Here is a 9,577-nt window from a genome sequence, read left to right on the forward strand (position 1 = left end):
CCTTACATAATTATATATATAAAAAAAGATTACAAAAACAAAGAAATAACTCATTCATGACAAACAGTAAAATTATTCTTCTGGAGCATTTCTTCATTGGTGGAGGTAAATTGGAAACATCTTTTTTTAGTATACTGATCGAGAGTGGAGGTAAATTGGAAAATAAAGGCAACAGTAGTATACCGCTGTTCAAAAATTTAGAAATCGATAGAGAAAAAACAAATCCGGGTTACAAACTAAAATTGAGGGAAACGTATAAAATATAAGAGAACTACGACACAACAGAGGTACAACACCGAAATGTAACACACACAGAAACGAACTATAGTATAACAATGACAATTTTCCTGACTTGGTACAATGGTGGGTTGAACCTGGTTTTGTGGCATGCAGGGTTACAATAAATAAACAGATTAATGGGAGAAAATATAGGACAGAGAAACAAACGAATAACAGCCATCAAAAGGTAACAGGTTTAAAAATATTTTTATATTGAGCCCAACAAAAAAATGTGAAAGCGACCATTCCAAACACGAAGACATTTTGTCTGAATCAAAATTATTTCTTTTGAAATTTTGCATAAAAAAATATTCCAATGCTTTTCTTATATCCAGATGGTAGAATTAAAGTTGTTTCATTTTCTTATATCCAGAGAATTAAAGTTGTTTCATTTCAGCAAGCATATTATTATTCGGAAATGTTTAAAAGAAAAAAGCTTTGACGACCCAATGTCGTATTTAACCCATTTAAAAGGATTTAAAAAATGGATGGTTGAAAGATTATGTAAAAATAATAAACATTGAAATATATTCATATGACAAATATTTTAATCCATGAAATTATCAATAACAGGCTATCATATCTATTATACAAAGAAAATAGTATTTCTACAGTATCAATTTTACTGTGAATAAAACAATTTATAGAATGAAAATATATAATTACAAAAATAAGAATAGATATGATAAGACAAGATACAGGACAATTTTCAAAGAATTATATTTTAATACTTACTGCTTTGGCCCTGTTGATGTATATCTTCACTCGCCTCATAGTCATAAATATATGTTGTAGTACCATCTGGATACACATCATGATCATACTTGGATGTTTTTGTAGTACCATCTGGATACACATCATGATCATACTTGGATGCTGTTGTAGTACCATCTGGATACACATCATGATCATACTTAGATGCTGTAGTAGAACCATCTGGATACACATCATGATCATACTTGGATGCTGTTTTAGTACCATCTGGATACATATCATAATCATACTGGGATGCTGTTGTAGTACTATCTGGATACACATCATGACCATACTTGGATGCTGTTGTAGTACCATCTGGATTCACATCATGATCATACTTGGATGCTGTTGTAGTACCATCTGGATACACATCATGATCATACTTGGATGCTGTTGTAGTACCATCTAGATACACATCATGATCATACTTTGATGCTGTTGTAAAACCATCTGGATACACATCATGATCATACTTGGATGCTGTTGTAGTACCATCTGGATACACATCATGATCATACTTGGATGTTTTTGTAGTACCATCTGGATACACATCATGATCATACTTGGATGCTGTTGTAGTACCATCTGGATACACATCATGATCATACTTAGATGCTGTAGTAGAACCATCTGGATACACATCATGATCATACTTGGATGCTGTTTTAGTACCATCTGGATACATATCATAATCATACTGGGATGCTGTTGTAGTACTATCTGGATACACATCATGACCATACTTGGATGCTGTTGTAGTACCATCTGGATTCACATCATGATCATACTTGGATGCTGTTGTAGTACCATCTGGATACACATCATGATCATACTTGGATGCTGTTGTAGTACCATCTAGATACACATCATGATCATACTTTGATGCTGTTGTAAAACCATCTGGATACACATCATGATCATACTTGGATGCTGTTGTAGTACCATCTGGATACACATCATGATCATACTTGGATGCTGTTGTAGTATCATCTGGATACACATCATGATCATACTTGGATGTTTTTATAGTATCATCTGGATACACATCATGATCATACTTGGATGCTGTTGTAGTACCATCTGGATACACATCATGATCATACTTGGATGCTGTTGTAGTACCATTTAGATACACATCATGACCATACTTGGATGCTGTTGTAGTACCATCTGGATACACATCATGATCATACTTGGATGATGTTGTAGTACTATCTGGATACACATCATGATCATACTTGGAAGCTGTTGTAGTACCATCTGGATACACATCATGATCATACTTGGATGCTGTTGTCCTAATCGCATTTACACTATTGCTTTTGCTGGATGATGTCGTACCCTGTTTGTAAATACCATGATAAAAATTGGATGTGACTACACGATCTGGATTTAAACCATTGCTATACTTTGATGTTGAAATCTTTTCTTGATTGGCATACTTGTATGTTTCTGTTCTCTTTGGATTAACACCGGGGTGGTCATACTTAAAGCGTGTAGAACTTACTGGGTATACACGCTGGTCATACCCGTAGGATACGGAATCTTTTGAAAATACCCCCTTGTTAAAATTGGATGCTGTGGTCCGCTCTGCATATAAACCATCTTCATACGTGTATGGCGCTGTTTGTCCTGAAGATACCACGTGGTCGGAGTTGGATTTAGCGGACCGCTCTGAATATAAACCATCGTCATACGTGTATGCTGCGGTTTGTCCTGAATAATCCCCATGGTCAGAGTTGGATGTTGTTGTCGGCTCTGGATATAAACCATCGTCATACGTCTTTGCTGCTGTTTGTCCTGGCCCCGGCGCCATAAAACTTTTTTTTGCTGAGTAAAAAAATATTCTCAGAATGAATTATTTTACTCAGCTGAGAATGAGAACTTTTTTATCCGCCATAAAAAAATATTCTCAACGTTGAGAATATTCTCAGCTGAGTATTTTTTTCTCAGTGATGTAAGTGGTAAAATAGTTGTTTGAAAACTAAAACGTATATACCAAACTTCTCTAAAACGCAGTTTTATCTCTTAAGAAATAATGTAAAACATAAAAAGAATCTATGATAGATAAGATGACAAGTAGCATTTAGTAAGCATCTGTAACCACAGTCCTGACAAAAAAGTCACAGAATATAAAGTCGGCAAATAATTTGTGTTATTATAAGAAATATATAGAACCTAATAGATATTATAAGAGAAAGATCTTGAAATACTTGAGTTATTTACCCGTAGCATCTTATAAATATGTATATATATTTTTTTATATTTCTTTATTTAGATCTATCTTTTGTATTTTTTTAAAAGATAAAATGCAATCTTCGTTGACGTTTACGTGAAGAGTGCTTTCTTTCACGTCCGCACTTCTATCGAGTATGGCGTGCCAAATAAACATTTTAAAAAGATAATTATTACGGATCAATAACATACATTATGTATTCAGACGACATAAGACACCATGTGACAATTTTAAGAGAAACAGAGCTGCTTTTTTCTCACATCTACAATTTGGGGGGGGGGGGGGGGGGGGAACCAAAAAACGACACACCAAATATTTTTAAATCAATATGAAAGCCAGTAAATAATTTGAATCCGTTTTCAATATTCAATATATATGTAACTTTAATATTAATATTAATCTGATACAGAATTTAACATGTTTAATACGATTTAACAATTATGCAAGTAGTCATAAAAATTGCTCTGCATAATGAGTTTAATATCATATTGCACAGGAAGAGAAAATAAAAGTATGACGTCGTGTGAGAAGGCATGGCATATACATTTTTTATATTTAATGTTCATTATAGTTATTAACATTTAATAAAACAAACAAAACTATCTGATTTATGAGGGTCATGAAAAGGGGAGTAGGGGAAGATGTTCTATTTTTCTCTATTCAGTAAGAAATATTTTCTGTAAAATTCTGATCGTGCATATGGAAATTTCCCTTCTGTATCATGATTTTGATATGATTAATGATTTGTCTGGATCAACGACATATGTATGACAACAATACCCCCCACCCCCCCCCCCCACCCCCGAATCTCTCACTGTACTACTGTACTGCACAAATGATACATTCCTGAATGTACCAGTAGTAAATTGTAAAAATAGATTTAAGAGAGAAAAGACATTGATAAGCCCAACTGTCCAACAAAATATAAAAAATTGCCTATCTATCGCATATATTTAAAATTTTATTGGAAGTGAACAAAAAAAATAAATCGAAAACAATGTAATTATCCGTCCTCGAGTATCAGTCAAACAGCCCTTACCCAAAAATGTTGTATTAAATTGCAATGAATTATGGATCTTACTAAACTGGAACATAAGACGTAGTAAGCATGCTGGAGAACGTGAGCTCAGACTTTTTTGATTCTGTAGTTCTATTTAAAGTCATAATAAACAAGTGACCGGTGAAAAATAATGTTATTCCAATTCTTGAACCAATGATTACAAACATCATAAACTTAGTCTTCTGTGCACGATTTTATCTTTTTTTTTCGCATAAATTTCGTATAATAATCGTCAATTTTTTTTTTCAATCGGTCAGTGTTGTGAAAATATAGTAGGTAATTAAAGTTCGTGTTTTGAAGCCGAAGTTTGACGATTGTCACCTGTTTGTCAACAATCCACCAAAAAGCATGAATATTGAGCACGTATTTAACATGTACAATCAGATAATAGTTTATTTTAAGGACATCCATGCGTATTGCGATCACCGGATTTTTACGAGATGGGTCACACGGAGGTCACTTTGCATACGGAAAATATGTCGGGGAATTGCTTCCTGGAAGGAAACAATTAGAATAATGTAAACTTCTTCTTAATATGAACAAATTAAAGAATTTTCTTCAGAAAAAAGTATATGTACATAAGTTTTATAATGAAAACTATCTATTGAGTTATAAAAAACATAAGCATTATTTTTTTTTTAATTTGAGGTTTCTTATGGCTTTAATTACCGTTAGTTGTTCATTTATAAATTTTGAAAAATCTAAAGAAACTGAGATTTCAAATCGGACAAAGTTGACCTTCGTCTCTTTGCCATATTTTTGATTTGTTGTTTTCAATTTGTTTTCCACTATTACAGCGTTTTCGTCAATGATCATATTGGTCTGATCTCTGACACGAACTGTTTTATTATGGTGTAAATAAATGTTTGTGTTATTTCTGACACAAGGCAGGAGAAGGATGTTAGGTTGACTTTGTCTGTAATAGTAGACGAATTGAAACGTCAAGATTTGTTAACTCCTGATGCAAGATCGTGATTTTTTTAGCAAAATACTCCTGGTTATGGATGTACAGAAATTGCAATGCTTACGTACATCAATTGACCAATTCCGATTACGACCAGTTCAATATTTCACTCGTTTTACCTTATTCTTAATTTTTATATAAGAAAATTGTACATTTTAGCACCCCATTTTTCAGTCTTTTTTCCTTATTTTTTTTTGCACATTTTTTCTTCTTTTTTTGGGGTATTTTCTAAGAAAGATCAGATATTCAAGAGCAAGCGGGATATGTTAAAAGTGAAGAAGTATCTACAATGAGAAGCTGTTTAATTGGTCGCTTTTTTTGTAGTATCTTTTAAAATTTGGCAAGATTAATCTAGTACAACCAACTAACAAAGATGGGGATATCAACTTACATTTTTAATTTTCATATGCTTTTACAGAATTATGAGACATATTTCAGTCGTTTTACCTTACTCCTATTTTTTATGTAAAAAATGCACATTTAAGCACCCCATTAATCAGCTTTTTTAGACAACATTGATTTTGAGTATTCATCCTAAAAAAATGAAAAAAAAATATGTTAAGGAATAAAGATGTGTATGTTCCTTTGGATAGAATTTGATTTGAGGTGATAAGTGAAGTTCTTCATTGCAAATTTTAACAAAAACACTATCAACATTTGTAATTTTAAATCAAATTACCTTCAAAAAAAAACATTTAAGATTTTTTTATATACTTAAGTATGGTTTTGGCTATACTCAAATATTTAAGAATATTCTTAACTTTGAGTAAGAAAATATCTGAGAATTTTTTTATGGCGGTGCATTTTGCTGAGAATAAAAAAATTGAGAAAATTCTCAGGCTGAGTAAAAAAACTTTACTCAAATAGTTTTATGGCGCCGGGGCCTGAAGATACCACGTGGTCAGAGTTGGAATTTGTAGTCCGCTCTGGATATAAACCAACGTCATACGTCTTTGCTGCTGTTTGTCCTGAAGAGACCACAAGGTCAGAGTTGGATGTTGTTTTCCGCTCTAGATATACACCATCGTCATACGTGTTTGCTGATGTTTGTCCTGAAGATACCACGTGGTCAGAGATGGAAGTTGTTGTCCGCTCTGGATATACACCATCGTCATACGTGTTTGCTGCTGTTTGTCCTGAAGATACCACAAGGTCAGAGTTGGATGTTGCTGTCCGCCCTGGATATACACCATCGTCATACGTGTTTGCTGATGTTTGTCCTAAAGATACCACGTGTTCAGAGCTGAATGTTGAAGTCCGCTCTGGATATAAACCATTGTCATACGTGTTTGCTGCTGTTTTTCCTGAAGATACATCAACATTCTTATTAGCTAAATTTTCAAAACTGGAAACTATAAAATTGCAAAATTGCAAAGAAAGATACTGGACGCTTTTTATCAAGGCTGACCACGCAACGTGTTCTCCTAAAACACAATTTGAATGTTTATACATTCGACAGAATAAACATTTATAACAAACCAACATCACATTCATTTAAATGTTATCAGATAATACCGTTTGTCCAAATGCTAATGAACTATTTTTTAATAAATGCCAATTAAACATTTATATTGTCAATACGATTTCCAGATTGTTTGCTTTGAATGATGATGGACAATGTTTGGTGGAATCTATTTTTATTTTATTTTTTGAAATATCAGGGTGTGTTGGTCTGAGGGCAAAGCTTATTATTTTCTCCTACAGCACTGTGGTATTTGAAGCTATATATGTTTGTCAGAATTAACATTTATAACAAACCAACATTACATTGACTTGATTGTTATCAGATAATATGGTTTGTTTAAATGCCAATAAATTATTTTTTAATAAATGTCAAGTTAACATTTATAGTTTCAATACGATTTGCACAGAAAAATAAAATGTATGTTTCAGGTTTTGAATATGAATCTCACATAAAAGTTGTAGCGTTCTCAATTATGTCTTGTTTAATAAGAACTTCAAAAACATTGACTTTCAAATCCTTTCTTAATAAGTCAATTCAAAATAAAACGCCTATTATTTTAGTGAAACATCTGATTAATGTGATGCTGACAGTTTTTTGCTTTGAATGATGATGGACAATGATTGGTGAAATCTATTTGTATTTTATTTTTTTGAATATCAGGGTGTGCTGGTCTGAGGGCAAACCTTATTATTCTCTCCTACAGCACTGTGGTATTTGAAGCTATATATGTTTGGCAGAATTAACATTTATAACAAACCAACATTACATTTATTAACATGTTATCAGATAATACCGTTTTTCTAAATGCCAATGAATTATTTTCTAATAAATGCCAATTCAACATTTTATAGTTCCAATACGATTTGCACAGAAAAATAAAATATATGTTTCAGGTTTTGAATAAGAATCTCATGAAAAGGTAACGCAGAGAAGATTTGGTCACGTGACAAATACATATTGAAACATTCTCAATATCTCTAGTATTTTACTGATAAATGGACTAAGTTTATTTTTGCAGCTTACACTTACACTCAGTCTGGGATAAAAAAAAAAGTTTAAAAGAGTTATTGGCAAGGAATCGCTTTTACGTTAAACCATTATTGAGTGAAATTGAAGCTTGGGTTGTTGATATATTAGGCGTTATGACTTAAGGGAAAACACAAAGTTTCAAAATCTTAAGCGTTACCCATTTCAATCAGATTTGTTTCTTCTTTCCAAAACCTCCTGTTAGATATCACATCACCTTCAAAACATATTGATTCTTGGAAAGGGTCAATCGGACAATTACAATTAAAAGAAGAAAAATATGGAAACACATACTAAATGGTTTATTAATCCTTATTTTTTACAATACTTGTTATGCTATTTAAATACCTGTACATTTTTCAATAATTAAGAACTTGTCCTCAGAATTGATGTTAATTTTCTAGTTATCGTTAAAAATTTATTGGAGATATTTTCAAAAGAAACCTAAAAACAAATCACTAAGTGATCTATATGGAAATAAATGAAACTCAGATTCATCAATTTAAAATAAGTATAGATTTTTAAGAAAAATATTACTGCTATTAGAGACAGTAAAGGGGAAATATCCGAAGATCAAGGTAAAATATTAGAAACGGGGATAAATTATGTAAATTTGTATACGTCAACTAAGCCAGAATTAAGAGAAATTGAAAATTATATTGAAATACAAAAATAAACTATAAACTTACTAAACACTAAGGAAATGAAAGTGAAGGAAAGCTGACAATAGAGGAATGTACAAAATCTGTCTTTAAAATGGAACTGTATTGAATTGTATAGATCTTTCTTGGAACCTAATACGATATATTATATGGGGTCAGTAAATTACATATAGAATTTACTGACCCCATATATATCGAATTAGGTCACTAACACACAATGTAACGAATTTATCTTACCGACTAGTTTAACATGTGATATTTAGACTAGTGGCCTATGAAAGTGAGTAAGTCGTCAATGCATTTAGTATTAGGAACCTACTGCCATTGTTATATACAAAAAACAATCCCCAACAACAACAACTTGTTAGCTTTAATGTGTTTTATGAATTGATTTCAATCGTTCATTATCAATTTCATCGTCTGTTGAAACCTTCAACATTTGCCCTCTTTAAATAAAGGGACATAACACCACTACTAACTGTGTATTGCAATACGCCTCGCTTACTAACCTTATATGGAATATACACGGTATCAACGCGGATGATGCTTTTAACCAGTCATATTCCTATAAATGTATAGGAGGTAAGATAATAAATAATGGCTGGATTTCAAGACCCTTCAGCATTGAGCGCGGAATCCGTCAAGAGTGTCCCGCGAGTTCTATAGTTTTTTGCTGCTGAAATATTGGCATGTAGATTAAGACAAGATAACAAAAATTAAAGGTTTTCTAATTAAACTAAATAATGAAAACTATACTTTAAAGTTAAACCAGCTTGCAGATGACCCTGTGTTATTTTTTTTAATTCAAAACAGGAAGTTTCCTTTACTTTGAATGTTATCGATATTTTCGGATCACTTTCAGGGCTAAAGCTAATCGAAATATAACAGAGGGAATATGGTTCGGTCATTTATTGTTCTTTAAAGATAAAGTTCAAACATTTAGTGGACACACGCACCGATAAAAGTATTGGGAATATATTTTGGAATTAATAAAAATGAGTGTAAAAAATTAGACTTGCAATGACAATACGAAAATTCTGAAACAAAATTAAAATCTGGATTAAAAGAAAATTATTTATGTTAGGTAAGATAACTCTTGTTAAATCATTAATCCTACTAAAGTAACCGA

Source organism: Mytilus galloprovincialis, chromosome 11 (genome assembly GCF_965363235.1).
Source record: "Mytilus galloprovincialis chromosome 11, xbMytGall1.hap1.1, whole genome shotgun sequence".
NCBI classification, from domain to species: domain Eukaryota; kingdom Metazoa; phylum Mollusca; class Bivalvia; order Mytilida; family Mytilidae; genus Mytilus; species Mytilus galloprovincialis.